Source organism: Typopeltis vanoorti, chromosome 4 (genome assembly GCF_054136105.1).
Source record: "Typopeltis vanoorti isolate ZY-2024b chromosome 4, IOZ_Tvanoo_1.0, whole genome shotgun sequence".
In the NCBI taxonomy this organism is placed as follows: Eukaryota; Metazoa; Arthropoda; class Arachnida; order Uropygi; family Thelyphonidae; genus Typopeltis; species Typopeltis vanoorti.
Genome location: NC_143552.1, coordinates 46,853,212 through 46,876,968, shown reverse-complemented (window position 1 = coordinate 46,876,968; position 23,757 = coordinate 46,853,212). Strand labels below are relative to the sequence as shown.

At 36.2% G+C, this 23,757-nt stretch overlaps 1 protein-coding gene across 1 annotated transcript in view; it reads right to left on the bottom strand.

The window, feature by feature from the left end:
• Positions 1-23,757, bottom strand: part of SMC3 (structural maintenance of chromosomes 3) — a 450,203-nt gene that overhangs the window by 212,572 nt on the left and 213,874 nt on the right. The gene's annotated exons all lie outside the window — the stretch shown is intronic.

Here is a 23,757-nt window from a genome sequence, read left to right as displayed (position 1 = left end):
GCACTAATAATAACATTGCAACAGAAATGCTTAATTAAGACAACTAGAGAAATTGCTACTGGTAAATTACAAGTGATCTTTAACAATACACTAACAAGAAACCAAAGAAGCCACACATAATGGAAAGAAGCAACGATACCTATAATACTAAAGAAAGGAGATCTCAATTTCATGCAGTTATATATATATATATATAAAGAAAGGAGATCTCAATTTCATGCAGTTATATATATATATATATATATATATATATATATATATATATATATATATATATCTATTAAGCCTAAGAGATGATAGCATCCATTAGGTTTTTCTAAAGCTAAGTAACTTGGCTTTAGAGAAACCTAATTAATTCTATGACAGAGCAGTTAACCTGTCTGAACAGCTAATAAATCTGCATGCGATGACAGTTAATTACATATATTATCTGGCTACTTGATGGATGAAAAATCTAAATTTCTTAGAGGAAAACTCTGCCATTAGATTGGCTAACTCAACTTCAGTTGAAAGGCTCTTAAAAAGGTTCATTACATTCTAAATGGTATTCAAACTCAAGTGTTTCTGACTAGAATCCATTATTATCAACCAAAAACAAACCATTTTGAGCTACAGAAACTCAAAATTTAATAGTAAACTTTTTTTACTATTAAAAAAATAGTAAAAAGAAGTGTTTTTCAAGAAATGGAGAAGCACAATTATATAATAATACATTTATTTATATATAAACTTATTATTATATATATATTTTTTTCATTTTAACATCTATAAAGCAGAAATCATCATATATTCATTTTATACAAAGACAAAAGTTAATTCCTTTTACCTTCTCTTCAAGAGAAGAGTAAAAGGAATATGTGGACCATGGCAGATGGTGTTAAGGCAGTAGCATTGAGACACACGTGAAAATTAAGATACATATAAAAATGAAAATACAGTCATACCCCGACTTACGCAAATCCGGAGTTACGCGGTTTCTTATATGTACGTATTCCCATCCCACTTCACGCCTCACCACTAGTCGTTTCTTTCAGGCACCGGCCGCATTCGCCAGTGTCGCACATGCTGTGAACAAGCACTGACGTGTTTCGCCCGGTCTCCATTCATACACGATTTTTATAGTCTACAAACCTTGCGATTGTTTAATGTTATGTTCTTGATAAATATTTTATCACATAAAAAATAATAATGTCGTCCAAAAGAAGCAAGTCCGATTCTTCTACAGCTAGCAAGAAAAGAAAAACATTGACTTTGGAAACAAAACTCAACAGTATTAAGGATTTTGAAGGCGGAGTGAAAATTTGTGAGCTAGCAAAGAAGTTCGATCTACAGGAATCCACAGTAAGAACAATCATAAAAGAAAGGTTTGCAGATTTTAGATAACATAGATTCTAACGAGGAATGAATTGTAGCCACAAGGCAAGGAATAAAAAAATCATTAGCTTGCTATGAAGAAATTTTGCGTGACAAGAAAAAGACATTATGCCGTCAGACGAATCCATTAGATTTTATGAAACCATCGACATCGAAATAACTTTCTTTTTTTTTATGTACGAAAAACTACAATTATGATTATATTTCTTAAAAAAATAGGTGTTTTTGTAAACTTTTGGTCCCAATTGTATGTTTGTATATGTAAATTACATGCAAAATTATACTCCGAGTTACGTGAATTCGACTTATGCGCTTTTTTGTTGGTCCCACCTACCATGTAACTTCGGGGTTTTACTGTATATAGAGAAGATGCCCTAAACATCGTAACAGAAATGCTTAATTAAGACAACTAAAGAAATTATTGCTGATAACAATGGAAAACAGATGACAAAAGTCATGCTCCCCCAAGATTAATTTAGTCATTTCTTAGATTTTGAGGTGATGAACACGAATATGGCAATAAAAATGCAAAATTGGCTATGGTTTGTGAGAGATCCACAAGAGTTTCTTATATAATAGAGTAATGCGTACTTATCGCATATACTGTAAATGTTCGCATCTACGTCTGACAGTAGTAAGCCAACGTGGAATTGGACTACTTTCCCTGGTATCGTTTCTTCACCATGCAATTTCCTGATGGAAATGTTCGCCATGCTCATCACTAAGGACATTAAGGACATATTGCAGCCAAATTTGTGATGCAGAATATTTCTGATGAAGTTAGTTGACACCAGAGAAAATGCATCTTAAGCTTTTTTCTCAACATCCTGCTACATGAGCAAAAACTCCCTCTTTAATTTTTGCTCTGCTGAGTCGAGGGTATTTGTCAGATACTTTAAGCTCACAAGTCCAGTCCATGGCTTTTACGAAATTTTTTACCAGACCGAGTTTGATGTGTATGGGCAGTAGAAGGATTTTGTGCATTTCAGGTTTTGCACATTCTTCTCTCTGACCATCACAGATGTCCTCGCAGGTCAATCTCTCTTCACATAGTGCAAAGTCCTTGCTCAGCTGTCCCATTCACACAAAAAATAGCAATACTTCATACATCCCAGCTGCAGACCGATCAACACAGATGCTACCTTCAAGTCACCACAGAGAGATGCCAACCATACTTGCTGTATTGATATATATATATACACACACACACACTGGTCAGACGTTATATTCGAGTACACTATCGTCCACTTCTTTTTCCTTGTGATGCCTCGTGAAACAGCTGATACCATGCAGAAGTAGCAGTCATATACATGATTGCTCGACTCCCTCCAAACCATAGGAACAGCAAATGCATCAACACTTTACTGCCTTTCAGTCCACTTCAGAAGATTTCTAGCACATGTACAGCAGCATATGTGTGATGCCCAGACCTTGTCCTGGTCTCCGTAATAAAGCTGATAAGCCTTTTTCGCCAATGGAGTGATGGTCTTTATCTTGCTTACAAACGTCACTTTCCTGCAAATGTAACAAAAATTATTTGCACTATTAACACAAGTATGCTGGATTTACACTGCAGGGATCACTTGTGTAGTACTTATGATGCAGGAAGTCACACCGACACTTGCTCACCTTCCGAAACTTCACTTTATATTAATGATTGCATCATCTTGTGACAACGATGTTGTGACTCAACTGCATTGCATTAGCCAATGATGCAATATGCTGCAATCAGGAGATTGAAATAGTGTTGCCAAATGATACTTATGTATCATTTGCTGAGTCTCTCCTAAACAAGAGCCAATCTACAGATTTTATTGTCATTTCTGTGTTCAGCACATCGAAATTAGTAAATAATCGTAATTTTCATTTCAGATACAAATTGTGTGCTGTCCAGTGTAAATTACAAGTGATCTTTAATAATATGCTAGAGACCAAAGAAACCAAACAATGGAAAGATGCAATGACACCTATAATTCTAAAGAAAGGAATCTCACTAAATGTGAAACTTGGAAGGGAAATAGTCTGTCAGTACCTGGAAAACTTTTCTGTAAAATTTTGATAAACAGGATAAAAAAAGTGAAATAGAAAAGATATTAAGGAATGAGCAAGGTGATTTTAGGACAGGTGCGAGAACTGTACATCACATTTTTACCTTAAGGAACATTCAATGAACAATGTCAAGAATTTAGAAGCTTGTTACACGTAAATTTTATAGATTTTGCCAAAGTACTTGACAGTATTGATATAGAAACATTATGGATAATTATTAGATGCTACGAAATTCCTGAAAAATATGTGAGAATAATAAAAGAAATGTATAAATCTACAGAAATATACAGATATTATAATTCTCCCTGCAGACAAATTTAACTCGACTGTCATCCTAGATAATGAAGATTACAACAACAAAATGTTACAACTGCTACAAAGAGATACCTGCTCAATTCTTCAGAGGGATCCAACTCGTGAACTTCATAATCATACTAACAATCTCATGAGAATCACTGCAGAATTTCCTAGAGACTTAAGATTATCTCTTCATTCACTTCATCCTCTCATCCCCTGATTACATGGCTTGCCTAAAATACATAAGGAAAACACTCCACTAAGACTTATCATAGAAAGCATTGATTCTCCTAGATACAAGCTTTCAAAACATTTGGCCAAGGTTTTAAAAAGTTTAACAAGCTCGGCCACTCCTTTCTCAAGAATTTGGAACACTTTGTGCTGATTGCTATAAACATGCATCCTCAAAAAGATGAAATTATGGCAAGAGTCAATGGTATTTCCTGCTTTACTAATGTGCCCACAGAAGAGGTTTTAATTCTTTTAAAAGATAAGTTATCAAAAACAGTTACATCACTCCTGACCCACTGCATAAATTCTGGTTACTTTCTTTTTAAAAATACTATTTACAAACAGAACTTTGGCTTGGCCATGGGCAACCCATTATCTCCTATATTAGCAAATTTATATTCAGAAAACTTTGAGGTAAAAAGCAATCAATTATTTCCCATTAAAGGTTATGAAAAGATTTATTAATGATGTTTTTTTAATTTTGAGTCATGGACCAGATTCTTAAGGAGTTTCTAAACCATCTGAACAATCATCATCCAAGAATACAATTCTTGGAATTGGAAGTAAATAGTTCTGTCTCATTGCTGAATGTAAGACTCGCTCATGTATCAGAAAAACTAAAGATCTCCATTTTAGAAAATCCCTACATACCAACAAATACCTCAATGTGCAATCACATCATTATCTTCCCCAGAAGCTTGGCATCATTTCTACTTTGGGTAAACATGCTCGCTCCCTCCTCAGTGAAGAAGAAGAAAATATCACCAAAGAACTACGGTTTCTTCTTACAACCTTTCAAATAAAATGGCTATCCTAAACAGACTGTTTGTAAGCTACTTTTTAATCTGCCTGCCCACCATACTGAAGATAGTACTGATGTAAAATGCTATCATTGAGCTGATATACATCTCTACTGTATATCAGCTCAATTTCACAAAAGTTAGCTAAAATTCTCAAGAAATTTAAAATCCACACTTCTTTTACTCCTCTTTTCAAGCTCTGTTCCTTACTCAATACACCTAAACCAAAACATGACAATCTAAAGTATCCTGGAGTTTACTGTCATTGTGTAACTGCAGTGTGTCCTATTTTGGTCAGACAAATCCATTGAGTTGCATATGGAAGAACATGTGACAAACATTATATATGGCAGAACTAGAGGCAGCAAACTATCTATTCAAGTTCTTATTCTGCTCACTCTAACAAGGAGGATTCTGTCATTCAACCATTGATCTGGAACAAATAAGAAAACATTTTTAGATGCTACAATGAATTGGAGAGAAAAATTGTGGAATCAACAGAAATTGTCCTCAATCTGGTCCATCTTAATTCTGGTAGTAAGACTTATACGTTGGTTAGACATAACTGGTTATAAAGTATATTAATTAAAGGTAACTTTAATGAATAACTTCTATATTTCGGCAATGTCACATTGCCATCTTCAGGAACATAAAGATATGGTATGTGCACTCAGGAACTAACACAAAGCAAATGAGGAAGAAAGCAAGAAACTAATATTGTTCCTAAAGTCCTAATGGTGCCCTCTTGCGGGCTAATTTGGTAGTCTTGGCAGTTGGGCTGAAGTTCTCATAATGAAAGTCTCCCAATTGCTTTCTTCCTCATTTGCTTTGTGTTAGTTCCTGAGTGCACATACCATGTCTTTATGTTCCTGAAGATGGCAATGTGACATTGCCGAAATATAGAAGTTATTCATTAAAGTTACCTTTAATTAATATACTTTATATGCGTTGTTAATTCCGTAAACTAATTACCAGTCTGGTCCATCTTAATCTTAGCTATAACTTATCCGACTGTCACTCTTCAGCTATCCAAGTTTGGTATACACAAGATCATGTCTACATGAACATACTCAACAATATTATGGCATCCAGAACAGCTTTAAACATTAGCAATATGTTTGCAAGTTAATTTATAGCTGGCTCTTGTAATGTACATAGACACACACACACACACACACACACACACACACACACACACACACACACACACACACACACACACACATTTTTTTTTTGTATTTCTCTTTTCATGTTATGCACCTAATGAAGTTTTCTAAGAAAAGGAAACTAGTCATGCACTAAAATAGTAAATAGTATTTTTTCTATTTTAGTATCTCTCAGCTTCTAGTCATTAAATTTATTTAATCATGTCATACAGCTGAGTAAATCTATTGTTTCAAATATATGTATACAGGGGACCCTCGGTTGTCGAACATAATTCATTCCTAAAGACTGTTCGGAAACTGATTTGTTTGAAAACTGAAACCATTTTCCTATAAAAATTAATGTAAAATGTATTAATCCATTCCCTAACCCCAGATGACTGCTTATTTAAACTTTTATATTTTTTATTTATTTTATGTTATTATTATTTTTTTTACTAAATAGCTTAAGGAAATTACAACATATACTAGGATATACATTAAAATAAATTTTAATACACTTCCAATATTTCAGCAACGTCACATTGTCATTTTCACAGGAACTTAAAAACAAGACACGTGCACGCAAACACAACAAACAGTAAATGAGGACTTGCCGTTTCTTGAATGATGCTAACTTAGCTATCCAGGCACTCGAAGATGACCTTTCAAGCACCTTAAGTCACGAAATTTGGTCTATTTTATACGACATCTAGTGCACTGCTGCAGAGAAAGAATTTAAAATAGTACGAGATCGGCACATCAAAAAATTTTAAAATTTAAAAAAGAACTCGAAACCACAACTTCCTACCAAAACGGCAGTCAACCTTTCGTCAGTTAGTGTGAAACTGGAAGCACTCGACGCTCTCTCACGTGGCCACAACTTTGCCATTGCGCCCAGAAGAATACCTGCTGAAGATATTATGATACAAATTGAACATATGATACAACACCTTCCAAACCATGTCGGCAACGATATTAGACTGGATGTGGCTTGTGTTCTGACCAAAGCAAAACCACCAAAAACTAACATGCCCGTAAAGAAATTAAATCTCTACTAGAATTAAAGAAAATCAAGGAAATAATAATCACCAAAGCGGATAAAGGAAACACCACAGTATTGCTTAACCAAAAGGATTACACAGGTAAGCTAAATGCTCTATTGTTAGATCGGGCTACCTACCTCTCTATCAAGTACAATCCCACCAATTCACAAATTAGAAAACTCCACAGGCTCCTTAAGAAGGTCACTTCTTGGCCTGTAGAAGTCACTAACAAATTAAAACTATTTAACTCCATACCCCCACACCACCCATATTTATGGACTCCCAAAAGTACAAAACGAAAATGTGCCATTACGTCCCATAGTGGATGGCATTGATTCCCCCACATACAAACTAGCTAAACATTTGGCCAAAACTCTCACACACACTATACTGGCAACACCTTCATACATAAAAAACTCAGCCTGCTTCAAAGTCAGCATAGAAAACCTTACACTCAAACACACTGACATAATGGTCAGTTTTGATGTCGCCTCCTTATTCACAAATGTCCCACTCAAAGAATCCTTAGAGCTAATCCAAGCTAAATTTCCTACTGATATCACAGCCCTATTTCAGTTCACAATGAACTCAGGCTATTTTGTTTGGCAAGGAAAATTCTACAAACAAATAGAAGGGACAGCCATGGGTTCTCCACTCTCCCCACCCTTGGCCAACTTTTATATGGAGACTTTTGAAGAGAAAGTCTTAAACTCTACCCCACAAAAACCAACCATATGGCTTCGCTATGTTGATGATGTGTTCGCTATTTGGCTACATGGCTCCGATCCACTCCTCTCCTAACACACTTAAACAACCAACACCCCAGAATCAAATTCGCCCTGGAAGAAGAAAAAAACAACTACCTTCCTTTCTTAGACATACTAATCACCTGCCAGCCAGATGGAACCTGGGTTTTCTCAGTCTACAGAAAACCCACCCATACAGGCAGATACATTCACCAACAATCCTACCACCACCCCCTCACAACAATATGGAGTCATTAAGACACTACACAACAGGGCTAAACTTATCTGTTCAAATGACAATGCCCTAACCACAGAATTAAACCACATTCTCAACACTTTCTCAGCCAATGGCTACCCCCCCCCCCCCCAAAAAATCCAAAAAACATTGAAACCAATAAACTACATCCCCCCCCCCCACACACAACAAGGATTACTCTAAATCCATCACCATACCCTATATCCGAGGCACCTCGGAAAAAATTACAAAAATCCTAAAAAAGCATGACTTAACTTCTTGTTACAGACCATATAAAAAATTAGCATCAGACCAACCTCCCCCCCCCTCCCCCCGACCTACCTGGTGTATACCAGGTCCCTTGCAGCTGTAAGCTGTCCTACTTTGGCCAAACAGGCAGGACAGCTAATATCAGAATTTCAGAACACAAGGACTACATCCGGTTCCACCAATACAACCACGTTGGTCTTGCAGACCATGCGCTGGATATCCGAAGTAGAATATGGTGGAAGAAAGCAACGATAATACACCGTAGTAAATTCAAATACGAAAGGCTTTTAATGGAATCAGCCTCAGCCCTAAGAAACAATCCAAACTTCAACAAATTTGGTTGCACGAGACTGCCCCAAATTTGGGAAACCTACATCAAAAGACCTTCAGCCCAATCGTCCAAGAATACCAACATTGCCTGCTAGGGGACACCATCAGGACTTTTAGGAGAAAGAATAGCTTCCCGCTTCATCCTCATTTACTGTTTGTTGTGCTTGCATGCACGTGTCTTGTTTTTAAGTTCCTGTGAAAATGGCAACGTGACGTTGCCAAAATATTGGAAGTGTATTAAAATTTATTTTAATGTATATCCTAGTATACGATGTAATTTCCTTAAGCTATTTAGTAAAAATGCATAACCAACGTCGAAGCCTTTCTATGAGAATTAAACCTTTATAACAGTACTTCAGGCATAAAATTGTATACAAAAACAATGAAAATGTATTAAATCTTACACAAAAAGAATAAACACAATAAATAGATAAAATATATATAAAAATTTAATTTCATTTTACCTGTATAGAGGAGAGTTGATGGTGTAAGTGGAAGGTGGTGAGGAAGGGGAGGCCACTTCCATAAAAACATCAGGTAACTGTATTCTGGAGTTTTTTCTCTATCTCTTTTCTGTCTCTTGGCATCATTAGCCCCTGCTTGAGACACACAGGGCATCTGTCTCACTAAAAACCTGTCCAATGAGATTTGTTTTTGCTTGCATTTTAAAATGTTTCTGAAGTGATACATGGTATTATCATTGAAAAGGTTTATGATGCGGTTTGCTACAGCTTTGTCAGGGTGATATCTTTCCACAAAACTTTGCACCTCATCCCATTTTGTACACATTTCGTTGATCAAAGAACTAAAACATCCTTGCTTCCTTTCTCTGTCTCTGAAGACATCCTCCACCACCATATTTTACTGCTCCTTCTGAAGATGTTCCAGTTCTTCCGTGGTGAGCTCATTCCTGTGGTCCTCCACTAACTCCTTCACATCAGCATTGTCAACTTCAAGGTCCATGCTTTTGCCTAGAGACACAATATCATCAACAACAGCAACATGCTCAGCCTCAAAGCCCTCAGTGTCTCTGTCTGCTACACAGTCTGGCCACAGTTTCCTCCAAGGCGAGTTTATGGGCCTGTAAGTAACTTGCTCCCAGACTTTTGTTAAGGATACTTAAGCAATGGAGAATGTTGAAGTGATTTTTCCAGAATTCCCTGAGTATTAATTCTGTGTCAGAGATCATTTCAAAACACCATTGAAACAGTGCTTTGGTATAAAGTTTCTTAAAGTTCTAAATGACCTGCTGGTCCATGGGCTGGAAAAAACCTGTCCAATGAGATTTGTTTTTGCTTGCATTTTAAAACATTTCTGAAGTGAGACATGGCATTGTCATATCTCACTTCATTCATCATGTAATTGCCTCACTTTTTCACAAATTACAGCCTCAGAAACACTATCAGCAGCTAACTGTGTCTCCTTTATCCAAATCAGCAACGATTATTCCACTTCTTCAATCGTCTGTGATCTTTGTTCAGTATGAACTTTACTCCTTTTGCAACATCAGCTCCGTTGATCATCTCTTTATTTTTGAGTATTGTAGAGATCGTTGATTTTGCTATACCAAACTAAACAACAAGATCTGAGACATAAACGCCATGAAAATGGCGTTCGTGTCTCAGATCATGCTATGCAATCACATCTAAGCATGAAAATGTTTGGATGCGATTTCTTTTTTTCACCTCTATCGTGGTTCTAGCAACTTTTCTTTTCGCTTTGCTGCTATTGTGATCTTCAGCCCCATGGTGGCATATTTAATAATAATTTATAAAAAAAAAAAAACACAGAAAATTAAGAAAAGGTAATGCAAATTCGAGCAGGTGTCTGCAGCGTAACTGACGCTCTCCTGCTGTACATCTCAGCCTGCGGATCACGTGGTTGCTGGTTTCCCTGTTCTGGAACTGAGATTCTGTTTGGGAACTGATTAGTTCAAGATGAGAGTCATTCAACAACTGAGGTTCCACTGCACATACGTGCGCGCGCGCGCACACGCACACACACACACACACACACACACAGTCAACCCATGTGGAAATTCTCTTTCTCAATAACAGTAAAACTACAAGGGGTGACTGTGCATTATTAGAATATGATTTAAAGTATTTGGGAGATAATACATATAAAATTATTAAAGTGAAAGCTTCTTGGTAAAACATCTTTTCACAGATATTCAGATACACGAGGCTGTTAGGGGTTCTGCCATGGAACCACCTATGCAATAGCATTTGTTAATTGTGAGATCTTCATGCAGTCCTGGGGTAGCATGAATATCCAGCTTTGCATCTGAGTGGATTGTTCACTCCACTCAGCTGCAAAGCTAGAATTCTGGATGTATAGTATATTAGTACTCAGAACCGGCGCTAGGATCTTTGTCGCCTGCATGCAATTTCTATCTAAGCACCCCTGTAACGATCCAGGCATGTGTGGTTCTTTTATCATAATAAAAATTTAAATTATTTTAAATTTCTTAAATAAATTTTGCCAGAACAGCCACACGTTGTTTCGCTAAATGTAACGAACTGGGGGGGGGGGGGGTGACAAGGCACGATATCATTAAAAACCCGAATATTCAAAAAATCCTCAAAAGTTAAAGCAAATTTTGATAAAGTCATTTCACTTTAATCGTTGAATATAATGATACAGGGATTATAGCCTTCTCACCGACCCGAATCAGCAACAAAATTAAAATGAATTTTAGTTAAAGTTAAAATTTATTTGAACTAAAGTTTTTGCATTTTACAAATTACTAAATTCTTAGTAACTTGTAAAAATTTCTTAATAATTTTTATAAGTGGAACTATCTTATAGGAAAATAAAAGAAACTCAAGATAGATGAGAAAATAAGAAAAGAATTCAGAAATAATTAGAACATTTGATGTATTCAAAAAATAACATCTTTACAGAATAACAGAAAATAAATTAAATTACATAAATATACTTGAAATTTTTTAATTAAAATTTTAGGGTTTTAGATTTCATATTCACAAAATTAGAAATAATGGTCTTAACATCTAATTCCACACATATATCATTTTCAATAGCTATTAACGCAACACTAACAAGCTTTTTTTGTGACATACTTGTTCTTAAGTAGGTTTTAATCAATTTCAACTTGGAAAAGGAACGTTCACCGCTCGCTACACTAACAGGTAAGGTTAATAGTATTCTTAAAGCAATTGAAAAGTTAGGGAAAGATAAATTATTGGGCACAATAAAATTAAGAATATTGAAAGGGTTTTGATTATTTAAATTATCCTTCCGAAAAATATCCCGGAAAGCGCATAACTCGTCATATAGTTCTATTGCACCTACGTCTTTATTGTCACCATCCTTCAAGAGAATCTCTAAATCGTCACAATTTTTTCGTAAATCTTCGTTATTAATTTGTAGTAATCTATACAAGAAATTGAAATGATCATAATATGTTTTTAGTTGTTCAAAACGTTCTATTAACAAACACATTGCAACGTCTAGAAGTGTATAAAACACATTCACTCTAAATTTATCTTCTGGCAATTGTGGCGTTTCATCATGATGCTTGTAGTCAAATTGTCGTGTCTTCTTTCATCGTCGAACTTCTGTACCAGTTTTAAATTCTTTTTCTACATCCACCTCTTCACTCAGTTCTTTTGCCGTTTTTAGAACTTCTTTAAAATTTGTATCTGATCGATACTCTTGTAAGAATATTTTTAAGTTTTCGATAGATTCTAAAGCAAGTGTAATGTTCATATTTTTGTCTTGAAGCATTTTACTCACAGGGTTTATTCTGCTAAGTAAATCATGCCCAGTTATAAGAGAGCAAATAAATTTGTAGTCCTTCATTTTAGCACATAATGTTTGTGCTTCACTCTGAATTTCTTTATTAAAATTTTCATTATTTAAAATTTCAAAAAGTGCATCGTAAATTTCTCCTAACTGATATCGTAGAGGGCGGATTGCATTAATTTTACTTTCCCATCGCATTTCTGATGGCTGTTTCAATGTTAAATTTTTTACAAACTTTAAAAGGATTGCCCAACGTTTGTAAGAGAATGAAAAGAAATTATATATTTCTTGAATAATTGCAAAGAAACTAATTGTATTTGCATTCACTTTGGCTGCATTGTTAATGATTAAATTTAGAGTATGAGCAGCACATGACATGTCATACCCTTAAAGAGGATTTTTATTCAAAAGCAAATTTTGGAGCCCATATTTTTTCCCTTTCATATTTGCCTCATTGTCATACCCTTAACCTCGCATGTCTTCAATGGGAATGTTCCAGTTTTCCAGTTGTTCCATTATTGTTGCACATAAACCACATCCTGTGGAATCTGATATATCTGCAAAACCTAAAAGGGTTTTCCCTGATCTTGACAATTCCATTGTCACAGGAAACAAAGTGAATAATAATGGTCATTTGTTCTGTTTTACTTGCATCAGGTGTGCAGTCTAAAATTATGGAATAATATTTAGAATTTAGAATTAATAATAAAATTGTATCCCTGATTGCGTTACTTAAAGTTTCCAATATTTCATTTTGACTACTCAAATAGTGTACTCCATTGTTTCATTGTAACGCCCTTTCAACACGATATTCTATAACGGGATCAAGCTTCGCAAACAGTTCGACTAATTTTAAAAAATTGCCGTTATTCCTTCATATAATTTATCAGATGATCCACAAAAAGTTAAATTTTGGCTACCAAGGAATTTTATAATTTCAATCAAGTGTTCTAAAACACTCGTCCACTGTTTCTGTTCCATTTCATACATGTTTTGAGTCTGGCAATCAATACTGGTTTTGATTTTTAAATTTTTATCAAGTTTCTTCCATTTTAAGAAATTTTTCATGTGAGTCAAACTAATCTCATGTCTATGCAAAGTTGTCCTTACATTTCTGCAATCGTTATAACCTTCTACGAGACTACTTGATTCAGTAGGTGCAAAAAGTTTGCAACAAAAGCAAAAAACAGAATTTAAGTTTCGGAATAGATGAGCCATGTTCTTGGCATGAGCTCCCCATTTTCCATTTTTCTATTATAATACACGTCGCCAAATTTACGACCATACGTATCTCTGGGATATATTATATTTTTCTTTTGAACAGGCCCAATTTCAATTAAAACAACTCGTAATTTTTCATCAATATTTCCCCATTCACCTGGATCTTCTAAATTTACAGAGACTAACAATGTGTCAGTTTCGTGGTCAACTACAACTAAATCTTCTCCTAACTGTTTTTCACTTAAATCATGCGTCTTTTTATCTTGTTCAGTAGTTGCAATAGTACCTTCATGCAAACTGGATGATATGTACGGTTCTTCAACTCTGATTTCTGCTGTATCGAGTTGGTTACAATCTATATCAGAATATTTTAATATTTTAACAAATTTATTAAGAGCTCCAGTTTGTTTCTTAATATCTGCTTCTTTCGCAGCATGACGCTTACGATTTTATGTGGCGGATAACTTTTTTTAAAATTTTTGATTCCATTTCTACTTTATACACACAAGAAATTAATACACAACTCGACACAGAGACGAAATAATAGTCCACACTACGCTACTGTCAGTAGCCTACTGAGATGTGTACCATATGACAGGTTAACTAGCAACAAATGTTTTGTACAAAAATTCGTTTCTGCGTTTTTTATGTTCATTTCGTTTCTGTTAAATTGTGAATGAAGATATTTGAGAATTGTAATACTTCATTTACATTTAACATAATCTGCCATAACTTGAGCAACACTTGTAAATATTATTTGATGTTAATCTCTTGCTCATAAATTATTATTCAGATAATTACTTTGAGTTTGTTTATTATTGTTTGATTATTTAATTTAGAATATGTATTGGTAATGAAAGGACTCTGTAACAAAATGTCATTCAATTTATTTTATTTATTCCTGTGTTAATATTATAAGAAGCTGTATATATATATATATATATATATATATATATATATATATATATATATATATATATATATATATATATATATATATTATAAGAATTTGTAGTTATCATATTTAAATGTATTTTATATGAATTATGAATTATTTCTTTATTTGTTATTTCTAATTATAAATAATTGCTGATATGATTTTATGTAATTCTTCTGATTGAATTTGATTGACTAGTAAAGGAGAAAAGGAGTTGTTTTTAGTTGGCGCATGCTTAGAACGTGAACAGCTATGATATGGAGAGAAGCCTGTAGATGTAAGCTGTAGATGTGGCTAGGACTGGATTTTGGCTTTTGCCGAGAAGAATAAACGCAGTTGATTGAAAAACGAAAGTAAACAAGAGGAAAAAGCTTGGGGACAGCGAAGAGACTGGTCGTGTGTAACAAGAGGCGAGTTGAGATATGCGGAAAAATCAACAAGGAAAGGACTGGAAATAAATAGGCATTAAAAACTACCTCTATGGAATTCTGATATTATAATAGATTCCTAATGATTAGAGCAAGCTGCAGAGCTGAAGTCAGTACATAGTGGAACATAAGATATTAATACATGACGTAAATCTAATGTGTCAAGATTTATGTAGCTCAGTGTTTAATATTTCAGTTAACATAGTGAAGATTTCTTTGAATTGTGTTTCCTCACGGTAATTAGTTAACGGGAAATTTTAAAATGTGCCTAAGTGAATACAATGTGCTGAAGCTGTAACCCAGTAAGACTTATCCTTTTTACATCCAGTGTGAAGCAAAATGAAAATTAGTTCCGCCTAACATATCTTAACCCTAGCTGTGGCCTTTAACTATAAATAGTCGAAAGAATGAAGCACTAAAGTGTATCCCCTTGAATTGATAACTGCCTTGTGATTCAATTAAGTGTTTATAGACTAGAAGTGAATTAAAGAACCGCAACTATAAAAATATTTATAGTGAATTCTGAAACTTTGAATTGTGAGAGCTATTTTCTATTAATTGGCAGAATATAGAGAACTGAGAGTTGAATGTTTGATACCTCATGCATTGTTTCTTTTCTAAGCACTAGAACTAAATTGATGTGGTAGATGATATGATTTGTCTCATAGAATAGAGACAGGTTGTGATAGAAATACTTATGTCTTGAATAATAAGATCTAAGATTTCTGGCGTTAATCTTAAAACCTAACTGAATAGCTACATATATCTCAGATAGTTTGGATTTGTTCAATTGCATTATCTTGTTTAGAAAGTTATACTCAGATGTACTTGTTATATAACCCTGCATTAAATGTTTTGTTTTATTGAATCAATTTGATGTTTGACTGATTTCCTTTCATTGCACCGCTCGTAAAAAATTTATCGAACCTTGCGGAAACCTTAAATGATAATATTAACCTCGGCCTGTAGAAAAGTGAGATTCAAACGTCAGTTGATGACTGATTCCTCTATATTATATAGATTAATCTGAATATAAGGTGCCGCAGGATAATATAAATTTCTTTATATTCGGATCAGTATCAATCAACATCAGACACAAATAACAAACAGAATTTAAAGAAGTAAGGATAAGTTCAACTAACCATCATAATTAGATCAGTAAGCAAGATAGGATGACACAACAGTACCATATGACAGGTTAACTAGCAACAAATGTTTTGTACGAAAATTCGTTTATGCACATAAAAACCGTTCACCATTTCACTTTAGATAGACTGCAGTAGACACAACATTCTGCAGGCAAGCATTTAGCCTGCTCTCGCTGCAAAATTGTAAACAGCCGGCTGATCAAAGAGGCGGCAATATACAATTTTTTTTTAATTTTTTATTCGGTGTGTCTGGTTTTATTTATTTTAATATTGATCATTCTAAGAATTTTTTGTTTTTATGATAAAAATTTTGTTTCTTAAAAATGAACTTATAAACCTTGCCCCAGCTCCCCTTCATAGCGGCGCCTGCATGCCTGCTTCCGCCGGCCCTGTTAGTACTGGTTACACCAAGGCTACATTAAGGCTCTGCCCTTAGTCTATATTTATTTTCATTGATATCAGATGATCTTACTGAATCAGTGTGGGGAGAGGCACCATGGTATATGATGTTTGCAGACAATGTTGTTTGTTCGAGCATACAAGAGAGAGAGGGTTAATTCAAGATTGGAAGAGTAAAGGAAGGCCTCAGAATGTAACGGATTAAGATTGAATAAGACAAAAACAGAATATATGGAGTGTTATTTTAGTGGAGACCATCCAAAATATAATGATCAAAAATTATATTTTGGATGGTTAAAGTGGAGACAAGCCAGTACTGTTTTGTGTGACAAGCACATCCCGATTGGTTTAAAGGGGAAGGTCTATAGTCAGTTATGAGGCCTGCCATGTTGTATGGTTTAGAATGTTGGACCTGTAAAGAAAACACATGAGCAAAGGATGAATGTGGCAGATGAGAATGTTAAGGTGGATGTGTGGAGTAATGAGAAAGGATAAAATTAGAAATGAATTTATCAGAGATAGTTTGGGACCGGTACCAATAGTTGAAAAAATGAGGAAAACAGGTTAAGATGGTTTGGACATGTTGAACAGGGTTCAGCAGCTGAAAGTGTAAATAGGACTATGAATCTGAATGTGGATGGGAAGAGGCAGACCAAGCAAGCCATGGAAGCAACTCAAACATGTGGAGCAACTGAAGAAATGGCATAAGATAGGAAAGAATGGAAAAAAGAGGACTCGCAAGGCTGACCCCAAATATACGGGATAAGGCACAAGAAGAAGAAGAGGTATATTAGCACTGGTACTGAGTGTGGGATAAAATTCATATACACCTGGTTGTTGACTTACGACCTATGCGACTTACGACTGTCCACACTTACGACCATGAAAAAAAAAAAATTAATGAATAAATTAATAAAAAATCAGGCAGTTACGTGTACAATAACTATGGGATACAATAGTTATCGTATGATGACCTGCGTATGATAACTATCTCTCACACACACTCAGTCACTTTCAAGCATCTGTTGCGTGTGGTGTATTAATTAAAATTCTACTGAGATACTACCCATAAAATGTTAAAGATACCAAGCAATTTTAAACCTGGTTTTACTCCATTTTTTTCAAGTAAGCAAACAGACAAATGTCAAGTTTGAGCCTGCAATTTATGCAAGACTAGCTGATCCCACAGGTAGTGCAAGACCAAGCAAATCGTGGTAAAGGTGGAGCAAGCTCTGATCACTAATCTTAATATTTACCCTTAATGCCAAAACACATCTCCAAGAAGAGGATGTATGATGTTTTGTATTAAAGGCAAGGGGCCACTACCCAGACCGGTTTCGACCTTTATTGAGGTCTCATCAGTGGGAGCCATGCTAGAAATACCAAGATTTAGTAATGCAGAGCTTGTAAGTATTTTACCAAAACAAGTTACCATAAGGTGTTATAACCTTATTATATCAAAATCTCAGGAGGAGATATAGATGTAGAAAGTATTTTTAACTTGGGTATAGTTATATTAAAGATACCAAGCAATTTTGGGGATCAGCTAGTCTTGCATAAATTGCAGGTGCAAACTTGACATTTGTCTGTTTGCTTACTTGGAAAAAATGGAGTAAAACCAGGTTTAAAATTGCTTAGTATCTTTAACATAACTATACCCAAGTTAAAAATACTTTCTATACCCATAAAATGTCTAGTACAAGGAAAATGCCTTCATCTACAGATACGCCATTCCTATGAAGTCAAGGAAAACTATTGATTTAGAGTGTAAAATGTAAGTTATCCAGAAGTATGAAGGCGGAAAGAAAGTGAATATGATAGCACATGACTTGAAGTTATCAAGTTCCATGGTATCGACGATATGTAAGGACAAAGAAAGAATTTGCAAAGCTGCGAAAGGTTCCGCACCTATGAAGTCTACAATTTTAACCAAACAATGACAGGGACCCATCCATGAAATGGAGAAATTGTTGTTTATGTGGATGGAAGATTTAATATAGAAAAATTCACCCATGAGCCTTTGCAAAGTGCAAGCAAAGGCTAGAAGTCTGTTTCAGAGTTTAAAATCACGTGCTGGAGACGATTACGCAGAAGATTTTCAGGCTAGTACTGGATGGTTTAAGCATTTTAAAAAATGATTTGCTTTGCATAATGTACGTGTCATAGGAGAAGAAGGAAGTGCAGATGAAGATGAAGCCCAAAAATTCATTGATAGTTTTGACTCTTTAATCGAAGAAGAAGGTTATCTACCGGAACAAATATTTAATGTAGATGAAACCGGCTTGCAATGGAAACGCATGCCTAATCATACGTACATACACCAAGAAGCAAAAAGGATGCCAGGATTGCCATCTATATTTGTGATTTATATGCCACCTGGCATCCACCAGGATGCTAGGTGGCATATAAGCCACTCTAACATCATGTTTAAGGATCGGTTGACTTTGTTGCTTGGTGGGAACGCCACGGGTTTTAAGCTGAAGCTTTTCTCATTTATCGTTCAGAAAACCCTCGTGCATTTAAGCACATCAAAAAGCGCACACTGCCCGTTTACTATCCATACTTTAGGGTTATCCATACTTTAGGGTTTGAATGGCTCAAGCACTATTCGAAGACTGGTTCATGAACTGCTTTATTCCTCGGGCTCGTGAATATTGTGCAGAGAGAGGTATCCCTTTCAAGATTTTATTGATTATGGACAATGCCCCTGGCCACCCTCCTCATCTGGATACAACTACTCTCATTCAACCCATGGATCAGGGTGCTATTTCAGCATTCAAGGATCATTACCTCAGAACGACATTCGCACAAGCCATCATAGCGATAGATTATGATGCTGATTTATCTTTGCAAGACTTTTGAAAGCAGTACAACTTTCTTCAGTGTGTCAAGAATATTTCGACCGCATGGGAATGTGTAACAAAGAATTGTATGTTGGGAATTTGGAAAAAGTGTCTAAAATGTTATATGAATACATTTGAAGGATTTGAAAAAAGAGAGGAACTGGAAGTGATTACAGAAAAAATAGTTAAACTTGCAAAAAATCTTAAATTAGAATGTGAAATAGAAGATGTAGAGGAGTTGCTAGATTGTGAAATAAAAGAACTTTCGGATGAAGAGTTGACTGAATTGGAAGCACAGAGATTGCCAAAAGAAAAAACGAGAGAGGAAGAAGAGAAAGAACAAGAGGAGCCAGAAAAGAAATTCAATGCAAAGAGTTTATCATATTCTTTTTTGCAACTGAATAAAGCTCTCGCCAGTTTCGAAGCAATGAACCCTAATGTCGAACGATTCACAAAGGTTGAATGTATCATTCAAGATGCTCTCTGAAAACACAACCATCCGTCTGGATGGTTGTGTTTTCAGAGAGCTCCCGAAAGCTAAGTACAATTTTGAGTAAAAATTAGAGTATAGGTAAAAATCATAACGTAATATTGCCTAATTTTGGTAGCTTGTTATGTCTGTGGGATTTTGGTGTGAATTCCGTTATTTAATTTAGTATTTAACGTTACATTTCATAGATTTGAATCTGGCGCCAATATGATGTAAGATAATGGTGTCCAAAAATACGACGCCATTGTTCAAAAACTATAATGTGAGAGAGTTTGTCCAATGTGATGTATGTGGGATGTATGCATTCCCGAATGAGGCTGGAATTTGGATTGAAAGTGATAGTGGTCGGAGAATGTGCAGAAAGTGTAAGCAAAGTGAGGAGTTGAAGTATGTGTCAGGTTGTGAGATAGTTATGGTTGAAGAAAGCCAGAATGTGAGTGAAAATAGTGGCTTGATAGGGAATTGCGATGTACAAGATGGCAATGAGAGCGGTGATCTAAGAAAGAGTGAAAGCAACCATACAGAGAGAGAAAATGGTTTAAATGATAAAAATAATGAGGAATTATTTGTAGGAAGTGAGATCGCTAGGTTGCGCGCAGCGATACAAAATGCGCAGCGGCAATTAGAGCACCTGCAAAACTCTTTCCAGAGTGATTTGGCTAACGTAAATAAACAGCGTAAGAATGGGAGAGTTTCCGAAATGAAGGAAAGAGTGTTGTATGGTGACTCGTTATTAAGAGGGGTGATAGATGGCAGGGTAACCAAATCGTACTTACCGGGTGCAAAATTTAAGGATGTAAGTGAGAGTATTAGAGTGCAAAAACAGAGGGTGAAAGAATTAATAATTGTGGCGGGTACGAATGAATTGAAAGGTGAAAAATTTTTTACGAGAGAGGACTTGAAAGTATTGTTAAAGGTAGCAAAAGAAAAGAGTGACAGAGTTAGAATGGTTAGTCTGTTGCCGCGATATGACAGAGAGGAGTTTAGAAGGAGGGCCATAATCGCAAATGACATTATGCGCAGGTTATGCAGACGGTGTGGTGTGGAATTCGTGGACGTGTGGAATGAGTTTGAAGGGCGAAAGGACTTATACAAGATGGATGGCCTGCATTTGAATGGACATGGTGTGCGGAGACTGGAAAGAGTGTTGCTGAATGAAGTGAAAATGGATGTGCAAAACCAGGGAAACTAGAACTACCAAGGAGGGCAGGGGGAGAAATGGATATGCAGACATCAGTGAGACAGATGAGTGTAAGAATGTATATAATGTACCCGAGCCAGCACTAAGGACAAAAAATGGGAATGGGTCATTTAGAATAACGCATCAATATAGGGGTGGGACAAAGGGATCACTGCATTTCATGTATACTAATGCCAGGAGTATTAGGAACAAGAAGGAAGAATTTTTGGCCTAGATTGGCTATTCCTGGCCACAGGTTATTGGCATTAGTGAAACATGGCTGACAGAAGATGATATAGTTAGTGGGATAGAATGTGTAGGTTATAGTGTGTTTAGGAGGGACAGAGAGAATAAAATGGGGGGGGGTGTTATTGATGATAGCTGATGAACTGCAGCCAAGGAGAATTGAAGTTGTATTGCAGGATAGTGAAAGAAGCTCATTTGAGGCTATTTGGTGTGAGATTGAGACCGGCAGAATAAAATATACAGTTGGGTGCCGCTATAGACCAGATGATGGAATAAATGGTGGAGATAGTGTATGCATAGGGAAATTGATGAAATGAGTGGAAGGAGGGTAATTATTATGGGGGATGTCAACTATGGTAACATTGATTGGAAGGAGGAGAGGACACATGTGAGGAAGGAAATGGATTTTATTCAATTATTAAGGGATAACTATCTGAGACAGCATGTAATTGAAAATACTAGGGGTGTGAGAGTGCTTGACCTGGTAATAGCATCTGAGAATTTGACTGTAATGAATATGACCATGTTGCCACCTATTGGTGAGAGTGATCATAAGGTCTTGACCTGGGAGGTGGCTAAAGGTGTGGAATTTTCGATTAAGACAGGGTATATGTGGAATTACCATGCAAGCAAGTATGACAAGCTTAGGAGATTGCTTGGATCAGTGCCATGGCATGTACAACTGCAAGGGCTGAACGTCGATAGAGCATGGGAAGTGGTCAAGGAGCATTTACAGGAGGTTATGGCTGATTGTATACCTAGGGTTCGAATAGTAAAACAAGTAGGGGTTAAATGGATGAATAACACCATTAAGCTTGAGCTGCAAAAAAAGAAACAACTGTGGAGGGTATTTAAAGAAAGGGGTGACCTGCAGGCACACGAACGGTATAAAGTGCAGGCCAGAAAGGTAACGAGTGTGGTAAAAAAACCAAAAGCGGATTATGAAAGGAAACTAGCTATGCAAGCAAAAGAGAATCCCAAACAGTTCTTTCAATATGCTGCAAGCAAGAAAAAAACTGTACACGGCAAAATGATTTTAAGGAATGATGATGGTAAGGAGGTCACTGAATCAGTCGATATAGTGGAGTTACTGAGCGCGCACTTTCATCAGTTTATACGGCAATAGTGATGAATGAAGTGGAGGTGACTAGTCTATTACAGAACCTTAATGTGAACACATATGTGGGATTGGATGGTATACGGGCACAGGTCTTGCGTGAAGCGGCTAAGGAATTATCAGTGCCCTTGACCATGTTGTTTAATCTGAGTCTCAGGTCTGGTTTAGTCCCGAAGGTGTGGAAAGAGGGGAAAATAGTTCCACTGCATAAAGGAGGTTCCAAGACTTCTGTTGCAAATTACCGACCGATCAGCATATCAGGAGTCGTTGTCAAGGTTTTGGAGAAGGTAGTCAAGGGAAAAATACAGGAATGGATTGATGAAAATGAGATACTGTATAGAGGACAGCATGGCTTTGTCAAGGGTAGATCATGCTTCAGTAACTTGCTCAAGTTTTATAACAAGGTGACGGCTGAACTGGATAAGGGAAATGGGTTTACAGTGATACTGCTGGACCTGGCAAAGGCGCTTGACAGGATACCACATGGAATACTAATCCATAAACTACAACATATGGGAATGGATATAGGGTTGGTGAGATGGATAGGTGGTTGGTTGATGGAGAGATATCAAAGAGTAGTTTATTCAGGAGTAGAGTCCAAAAGACGGCCTGTGACTAGTGGTGTGCCGCAGGGTTCTGTTCTTGGACCACTGCTGTTTAATCTGTTCATTAACGATATAGGGAAGGATCTAAGTGGAACAATTCATTTGTTCGCTGATGATGCAAAGTTGGGTAGGGCAATAGTGAATGCAGAAGATGTCAAAGTCTTGCAGGATGACTTAGACAGATTGGAGTTCTGGGCTAAGGAGAATGGATGTCAATTTAATGTGACAAAATGTAAGGTTATGCATTTTGGGGTGAAAAGATTAGCAGCAGTATACCACATTGGTGGAACTGTACTCCAAGAGATTGAGTGTTGGTGGATAGGGAGATGAAGTTTAGGGGGCACATTGCAAAAGTAGCTAAATCAGCTCATCAACTCACTTGGTTGTTGAAAAATACCTTGACGAGCAGAGACAAGCAAGTTATTGTACCTCTGTACCGAGCCCTGATAAGACCTCATCTCGACTACTGTGCCCAGATTTGGTCACCTCAGTTCCTTCTTGATGGGGAGGAGGTGGAGAGGATCCAGAGGCGAGTGACTAAGATGATAACAGGTCTATGGAATGAACCATATGAGAACAGGTTGAAGATTTGTGGGCTGCAGAAACTAGTTGATAGGCGGAAAAGGGGAGATATGATTGAGACATTCAAATTGCTAAAGGGATTCTATAGGATTAATTCAGAGGATATTTTTGAGATGAGGACTGGTGGTGGGAGAACTAGGGGTCACCTATGGAAGCTGGGCAAGAGTGTGGTTAGCAGGGGTGTTAGAGCTGGGTTCTTTACTTTTAGAGTGGTAAATGAGTGTAATAAGCTGCCAGAGTCTGTTGCAGGTGCTATGACGGTGAACGAGTTCA